Source organism: Lactuca serriola, chromosome 1, assembly GCF_051521515.1.
Source record: "Lactuca serriola cultivar US96UC23 chromosome 1, Lser_US96UC23_V15, whole genome shotgun sequence".
Taxonomy (NCBI): Eukaryota; Viridiplantae; Streptophyta; class Magnoliopsida; order Asterales; family Asteraceae; genus Lactuca; species Lactuca serriola.
In genome coordinates, this window is record NC_136408.1 from 94960686 (window position 1) to 94968894 (window position 8209).

An 8209-nucleotide genomic window follows, 5' to 3' on the forward strand; every position below is an offset into this window, starting at 1 on the left:
TATCCATATTTGTTATAATCGTCTGTAAAAGTCACACAAAATCGATTTGCATCCCTTATGGTGGATCTGAAGAGCCCACACACATCTGTGTGTATGAGATCCAATAATCCTTCACATTTTTCACAAGAACCAGTGAAAGGTGATTTAGTAATCTTTCCAAGTACACAAGACTCGCATGTATTATCAGACTTTAGGTCAAATGATTCCAACACTCCATCCTTTTCAAGTTGGGAAATGCGCTTCTTATTGACATGTCCAAGAGGACAATGCCACAAGCATGCTTTGTGTATACCATTAGACACATCAATTTCTAACATAATATTTCCTAAATTGTCTACAACCATCACAGTTTCATAAACATCATCACAAGGTAATGCTTCAAAATAAAATACACCATTATAATAAGCATTAATATAACCATTCTCATTATTAAACGAATATCTGAAACCTTGTCTATATAAACCATGAAAAGAAATAATATTCCTTGTCGTTTCTAATGAGTAGCAACAATTATTCAAATTTAAACTTCACCCACTACTAAGCACTAAATAGTAAATCCCAATCTTGGTAACATGTGACAATCTCCTATTGTCCATGATCAGGTTCATCTTCTCATGCTCCACATCCTCACTTCTTCTTAGCCCCTGCAACTCAGAACAAATGTGAAAACCACATCCCGTATCAAGGATCCAAGACTTCAAATGTGATGAGTTTTTAAATAGGATAGTGTAAATACCTTTTGAGGTTGGCTTCACCTTGCTATCCCAAATGTCTTGCAAGTACTTTAGGCAACTTCTCTTCCAATGTCCCTTGTCATGGCAGTAAAAACAAGTAGCATTTTTAGGATCAAAGGCAGGGGGCATCAGAACCATATTTGCCTTTGGAGCCATTACTAGATGACCCCTCTTGGGAACTTCCCTTCCAGTTTTGCTTGGGAAGACCTTTCCTCTTCTTCCCCATTCCTTTCGCAATGGCCAGGACTAGAGCAGCAGTAGTATGAGTGGATTCAACACCTTTTCTTTTCAATCCACCTTCAGTAGTTCTCAGCAAGCCTTGAATTTGACTCAACGTGACTTCCTCTTTGTTCAAATGATAAGTCATTTTTAACTGATCATAACAACTAGGCAATGAGTTCAAGACTATATCAGTAGCCAATTCCTCATCAAAATTCACGTTAAGTTTTAGCAAACGATCCACATAGCGCTGCATGCGTTGCAGGTGGGTCATGACAGACTCTCCTTTCTTCATCTTGGTGGTTATGAGTGACTTGACTATCTCATACCTTTCTTTACATGCTCTTTGATGGTACTTTTCCATCAAGTCCTTACACATCTCTTAAGGCCAATAGTCCTCATAAAACCGTTGTAGCTCAGGAGTCATAGTTGCCATCATGATACACGCCACTTTGGTCACGTCTTTCCAGTGGACCCCATACTTAGCTATTTCTTAAGGTAATTATCGTAATCAAGCCAAGATAACAATTATCAAAAACCAAAATATAAGGGATCTGACAGGCCGACTCATCGAGTCAATGCAATGCACTCGTCGAGTAGGACCTACTCGTCGAGTCCCATGAAGAAGTCGTCGAGTTGTATGAGCAGAATGACAATTCTACTCCCTTCTCCTTTGAACAATTCACAATTGCATCATATTCAATTGAAAAACATCCTAGGCTCTGATACACTGATGGGTTTTGAGCATAACTACAAGTCCTATGTGTTTATGCAACCCTATAATTAAGGATCTAGGTTTTCACTAGTTGAACATGCAAACTTGAATACAAAGAAGAAACCCTATTATGCATCTATTAAAATCGAAAAAAAAGATTTAGATACATACCTCAATTGTTATTTAGTAATAAAAATTAATCCTTGAACTCTTGAAATCTAGTGCCTCAAATGTGACACCTCTAATGGCTTACAAACACTCTTCCAAAGGATAATTGGAGAGAGAAGGGAAAACTCTTGAAATTTTGGCTATACTAGGTTAAGGATCAAGGGTCAAAATTCTCAAGACTAGGGTTCCTTATATACTTGAGGTAAATTAGTCCCAAAGCTAAGGTTTGTAGGTGGAAACCCTAATTCCCTGCTTAAGGTCTAAGCATCCCATAGACATCCCATTAAGGCACCTTAGACGAAAACTTATAGGGCCTCTTATAATTTTCGTCCACTCCTATCTATGGAGTCCAAGAGCCCTATTTCACAACTATTAAATAATTGTAAAGCAACCCATGTACTTTTTAATTAATTCTTTCAATCCCAAAAATTAATTCCAAGTTAATTTCTGTTTAAATATTAATTAAAAACATGATTTCTAATTAAGATATTATTTTCATAACATATTAATAAATCGTCAATTTATTATTCCAAATAATAAAATTAACTTCTCTCTAAAAGTCATCGTGTCAAGTTGCAAGAATGAAGGCAACCCAAAAGGATTGTGCTACTATCAATTCAAGTACATAACATATATAGTTATGGACTTAAACACCCAATCCAAAACATAAATGATAACCAAGTTTGGAATTTAGTCGATCATGTGCCTAGTCGAAAGACAGTTGGGTGAAAATTGATCTTCAAGAAGAAGACCGGCACGGATGGGAAAGTACAAACGTTCAACACATGATTGGTTGCAAACGTCCCTACTCAAACCCAAGGGATTGACTATGATGAGACCCTCTCAACAATGGCCAAGATAAAGTTTATTAGGATAATGCTTTCCATAGCTGCCTTTAATGATTATGAAATATGGCTAATGGATGCTAAAACTACTTTCCTTAATGGAAGTTGGCTGAGGATGTTTACATGAGTCATCCAGAGGGTTTTGAATATGCAAAGTTTCCTAATAGAGTGTGTAAGCTTGAGAAGTCCATTTATGTATTGAAACAAGCATCTCACAGCAGGAATATTTGTTTCCATGAGAAAGTCAAAGACTTTGGTTTCTCTAGGAGCAAGGATGAGTCATGTGTGTATGTCAAAGATAGTGGGAGTATAGTAGATTTCCTAGCATTGTATTTTGATGACATAATCTTTATAGGAAACGATATTCTGACCTTGCAAGAAATGAAATCTTGGCTTAGGAAGTGTTACACCATGAAGGATCTAGGAGAAGCAACTTATATTCTTGCGATAAGGATTCTAAGGGATAAAAAGAAAAGGCTTATTGGTCTTAGTCAGAGTACATACTTGGATAAAAAACTAAAGTTTTTTAGTATGGAAAACTCCAACAAAGGGGAACTACCCATTTATAGCACTGTCAAGTTGAGTAAGAATCAAAACCCTAGTACAAATGAAGAGATAGTTGACATGATTCGAGTCTCATATGCTTCGGTTGTAGGTTCGATCGTGTATGATATTACATGTACTCACCCTGATGTGTCTTATGCTTTAGGCATGATCAGTTGCTTTCAAGGAAATATTGGCAGAGCTCATTGGACTGCAGTAAAGAACATTCTGAAGTATCAGCGAATGACGAAGGATATGATTATAGTCATTGGTAGCAATGATACATTAAGAATGACAAGATATAGTGGTGCTAGCTTTCAGACAGATCGAGACAACTTTTGTTCTCATTCGGGCTAGGTTTTCGTGAAATGGAGATATATGAGTTGTAATTTACAAGTCGGTTGTGCATTGGTGTTACGAAAATGCATCAGTAACGTGATCTTATAAACGTAGCTTCATACATGATTTAGTGAGTAACAGATACAAGAATATGAGTCGGAGTTTATTCGTTCCTTTTTCCCTAATGGTAAAAGTGATATCTTTGGGCCCCTCAATGATTTGGTGTTGACATTTTTGTGCTCGGCTCATCCAGGACTAAATTGATGTGTTCAATTAGTAGTCTTATGAGGTCATCACAGATCTGGAAATCGGGAAACAGAATTTTGGACAAGATTTTGATTTTAATCCATGCATCATGTCCATATGATATCTTGAAGCACAAAGGAATAATTGATCAGTAATGCTCAGGTGCATTCCTAACTCTCGTGGATCGCCTCACAAGTACGAACTCATTAGTCGGATCAATAGGAGTTTCCACCTCAGGTTGATTGCTAGGGTTTGAGGTTCCTTCACCACTTGACTCTTGAATTTCTTCAAGGTCAATTTGCTTCCCACTGTTTCCTTGGCTTATGAACTCTCTCTCGCAAAAGACTCCCCTCCTTTCTACAAAGACCACATTATCATTGGGTCTGTAGAAGAGGTAACCAAAGGATTTCTGTGGGTAGTGGATGAAAATACACCTCTCACTTCGAGGTTCGAGCTTATTGTTAGTCTCGCGGCTCACGAAAGCCTTGCAACCCCAAATCATGATGTGGTCTAGATTGGGAACTTTTCCAGTCCACGTCTCGTGAGGTGTTTTGGCAACCTTTTTGGTAGGGACTAGATTAAGAATACGGGTGGTAGTCTCTAAGCATACCCCCAAAATGAGATTGGTAGTGAAGCTCGGCTCATCATGGAACGAACCATATCCAACAAGGTTCGATTACGCCTCTCAGCTACACCATTAAGCTGTTGTGTTCTGGAAGGTGTCAATTATGAGACAATCCCACATTCCTTAAGATAGTCAAGGAACTCTGTACTAATTAAGATACTCACCACCTCGATCTGATCGAAGCATCTTAATGTTCCTGCCTAACTGATTCTCCACTTCCTGTTTAAACTCCTTGAATTTTTCAAAGGTTTCTGACTTATGTTTGATTAAGTAGACATATCTATATCTACTAAAATCATCAGTAAAAGTCACATAGAAGCAGTTAGCATCCCTTGTGGCGGTTCTGAAGGGTTCACATACATCATTATGTATGAGATCCAACAAACCCTCACCTCTAGCACAAGAACTAGTGAAGGGTGACTTTGTTATCTTCCCACGTAAACAAGATTCACAACTATCATCCGACTTTAGGTCAAATGACTCCAAGACTCCATCCTTTTGGAGTTGGCCTATGCATTTCTTGCTTACATATCCAAGACGACAATTCCATAATGATTCTTTATCCAAGTGAGTGGAAGAATCGATACACAACACATTATTTCCTAGGTTATCAACAACCGACACAGTTTCATACACACCATCACAAGTTAATGCTTTAAAATAAAGAACATTATTAAAGAAAGCATTAATACCACCACATTCATTACCAAACGAAAAGGTAAACCCTTGTTTGTACAAACCATGAAAGGAAATCATATTTCTTGCCATTTTAGACGAGTAGCAACACTTATTCAAATCTAACACTAACCCACTACTTAGCAACAAAGAATAAACTCCAATCTTGGTGACAGGTGAAGCTTTCCTATTCCCCATGATTAAGTTTATCTTCCCATGCTCCACATTCTCATTTCTTCTTAGTCCCTGCAAATCAGAACATATATGAATACCACAACTTTTATCAAGGACCCAAGAATTAGAACGGGGTGAGTTATTAGACAATATAGTGTAAATACCTGCATTGTTGGGCCGTTTCGCTTCCAGTGCGACTTTTCATGGCAATAGAAGCATTCAGCCTCTCTAGGGTTAGTAGAAGGAGTAACAGAACCTCTCTTGGTTCCACTTGAAGAGGAGCCATCAAGGGACTTTCCCTTGGTACCCTTAGAAGGGCTCTTCCTCTTCTTCCCTTTACCTTTCCCGATTGCCAAGACAGGGGCCGCGGTAGGAGTAGGTGTGGCAACAACCGATTTACCTTTAAGACCACTTTCGGTGGTCTTCAAAAGTCCTTGAAGTTTGCTGAGTGTAACTTCCTCTTTGTTCATGTGGTATGTCATTCGGAATTGATCATAACACGAAGGTAAAGAGTGCAAAATGATGTCAATTGCCAACTCCTTAGGGAAGTTCACATTCAATTTCAGCAACCGTTCCACATACCTTTGCATTTTCTGCATATGGCCGGTGATGGGTTCACCATCCTTCATCCGGATTGTTATCATGGAGGAGATAATTTCGTACAGATCTTGACAAGCACTCTGATGGTAGCGGTCCATCAAGTCCTGGTGCATCTCAAAAGGGTAGAAGTTCCCATAGGAATTTTGGAGCTCGGCTGTCATTGTTGCCAACATGATAGATGCCACTTTGGTGGCATCTCTCTCATGAGTCCAGAATTCAGCGATCTCCTCAGGAGTAGCATACAACTCATCAAGTTCCCTAAGCTCCTTTTCGAGGACATATTCCTTATCCTCATAACGAGTGACCATCCTAATGTTCCGGATCCAATCCATAAAGTTGGAACCATCGAAGATGACTCTCCTACAAGGTTCATGAGAGAGAAGGAGCCGGTAGGGTTTGAGCCAGAAGCAGCATTGTTGGAAGACATCTGAAAAAGAAGAAAGACAAGTTTAGATTAGATATAAAGATAGTCCTTAATAAGACACCCAAATGTAATATTAAGGCTAGAACCCAACACAATATTTTATAACTTAGAAGAGGGATGTTGTAATCCAAGCTATAAAATATTTGAAGGTAGGTTAATGGCTATTCACCAATTTCCACCATAAAAAACGAAATGTATTATTAGGTTTTAATTGGTTTTGAAACTCCTAGATTCTTTGAGATTCATTGAACTTTTCAATGGCATGTTTCAATCTTGAGTGTGCCCTTCAAGTTTTGTGTCTGGGATGCCGAGGATCACAAAACAAGGTGTGAAGTAACCATGCAAATTACTTGGTACTCTTAATGCTTATCACCTAACCGATGTGTCAGTTAACCACACACGCTCCACCGATCTATGATATACCTTAAGCCACCCTTTTCCTACCTTGTTAAGTCTAGGATAATGTGTCGGTTAACCACACACGCTCCACTAACGACTTAATTAAAGTGCAAAGTGTAATTTCATGGGTTAGCACCTTATTCACATTTTCCTACTGTAACTAAGATTGGGAATTTATAAAAAAAACATTTAGTTACTTTAAATTCATCATACTTTTAATGAGGATTAAAGTCATTGTTCTACCCGTTTGGCTAATGACCCTCCACCAATCAAGGAAGCAGTGGGTGAGAGTGGACACCCATTAAGCTGTCATTTTATAGGCTACAACCTTATACCCCCTTATAGACCGGCTTCGTGAATGAGGCCTACTAACGGGAAAACGACTTGTTCTTATATATATATATATATATATATATATATATATATATATATATATATATTATTAACTTATAAAATTATAAAGTATAAGGGTTGAATTTTAACTTTTAAAATTCTAGGGGTTGGAACTAAAGTTTTAAAGTGACTTTACATGTTCCAAAACTTGAGGGCAAGTTTTGTAACTTTCAAAACTTTTCATCTTTCACAACTTATAAGTTAATGGTTTATTAAAATGAGAGACTTTTCATTTTATGTAACATATGTGTTTATTATGGACTTTAAAAGAAAGACTTTTGGTAATCCATAACTTGAGGAGAAATTATGGATTCCATTAAAACACATCAAGATCAAGAATTAACCTAACAAAATAATTCCTATGATCTACCATACTCATAAGTTCATGAACATTCATATCAACAATTTCAAGAATCATAAAAAACACATATAAGACTTGAAATTTTGATAATAGCTATTGAAAATGGAATAGCATAATCATTACACCAGCTAAAACAAGTTTTATAAGACCAAAACAGTTTAGGGTAATGTTTCTAGTCCATGTCCAGCAGCAAAACTCGAAAATCCGCATCCAGAGCCTCCTAATCGTCGAGTGCAAGAGCTTACTCGACGAGTAGGATGAATTAACACATGGACTCGTCGAGTCCCCCCATGAACTCGACGAGTTCAATCAGCAGATTGCAGTTTTTTTAGCTTTTTCAACAAGTTTGAATCAAGTATCAAGAAATTAGGCCTAGGCTCTGATACCACTGAAGGGTTTTGAGCATTCTAACAATCCTAAGGTGTACATGCAACCCTAGAAACCTTGGGTCTATGTTTTACTAAGATACATTCAAAATTGTTTTTCCTAAGATACATTCAAAATTGTTTTTCCAAGGTTCTTAACCTATCTAGCATAGCATGGGGAACTGTGAAACATAATAGCTAGTAGACGAACATACCTTTTTGTTGCTTGGATTCCTTGAGAACCTTGTGAGCCTAGCACCTCAAGTGTGATGCCTCAAATGTCTCACACAATACCACAACACTTGGAATAACCTTGAGAGAAGTTCACTAACACTCAAAATCGGCTAGCCCTCTTGTTCTTTCTTAGTAGTAGTCCGATTTTGC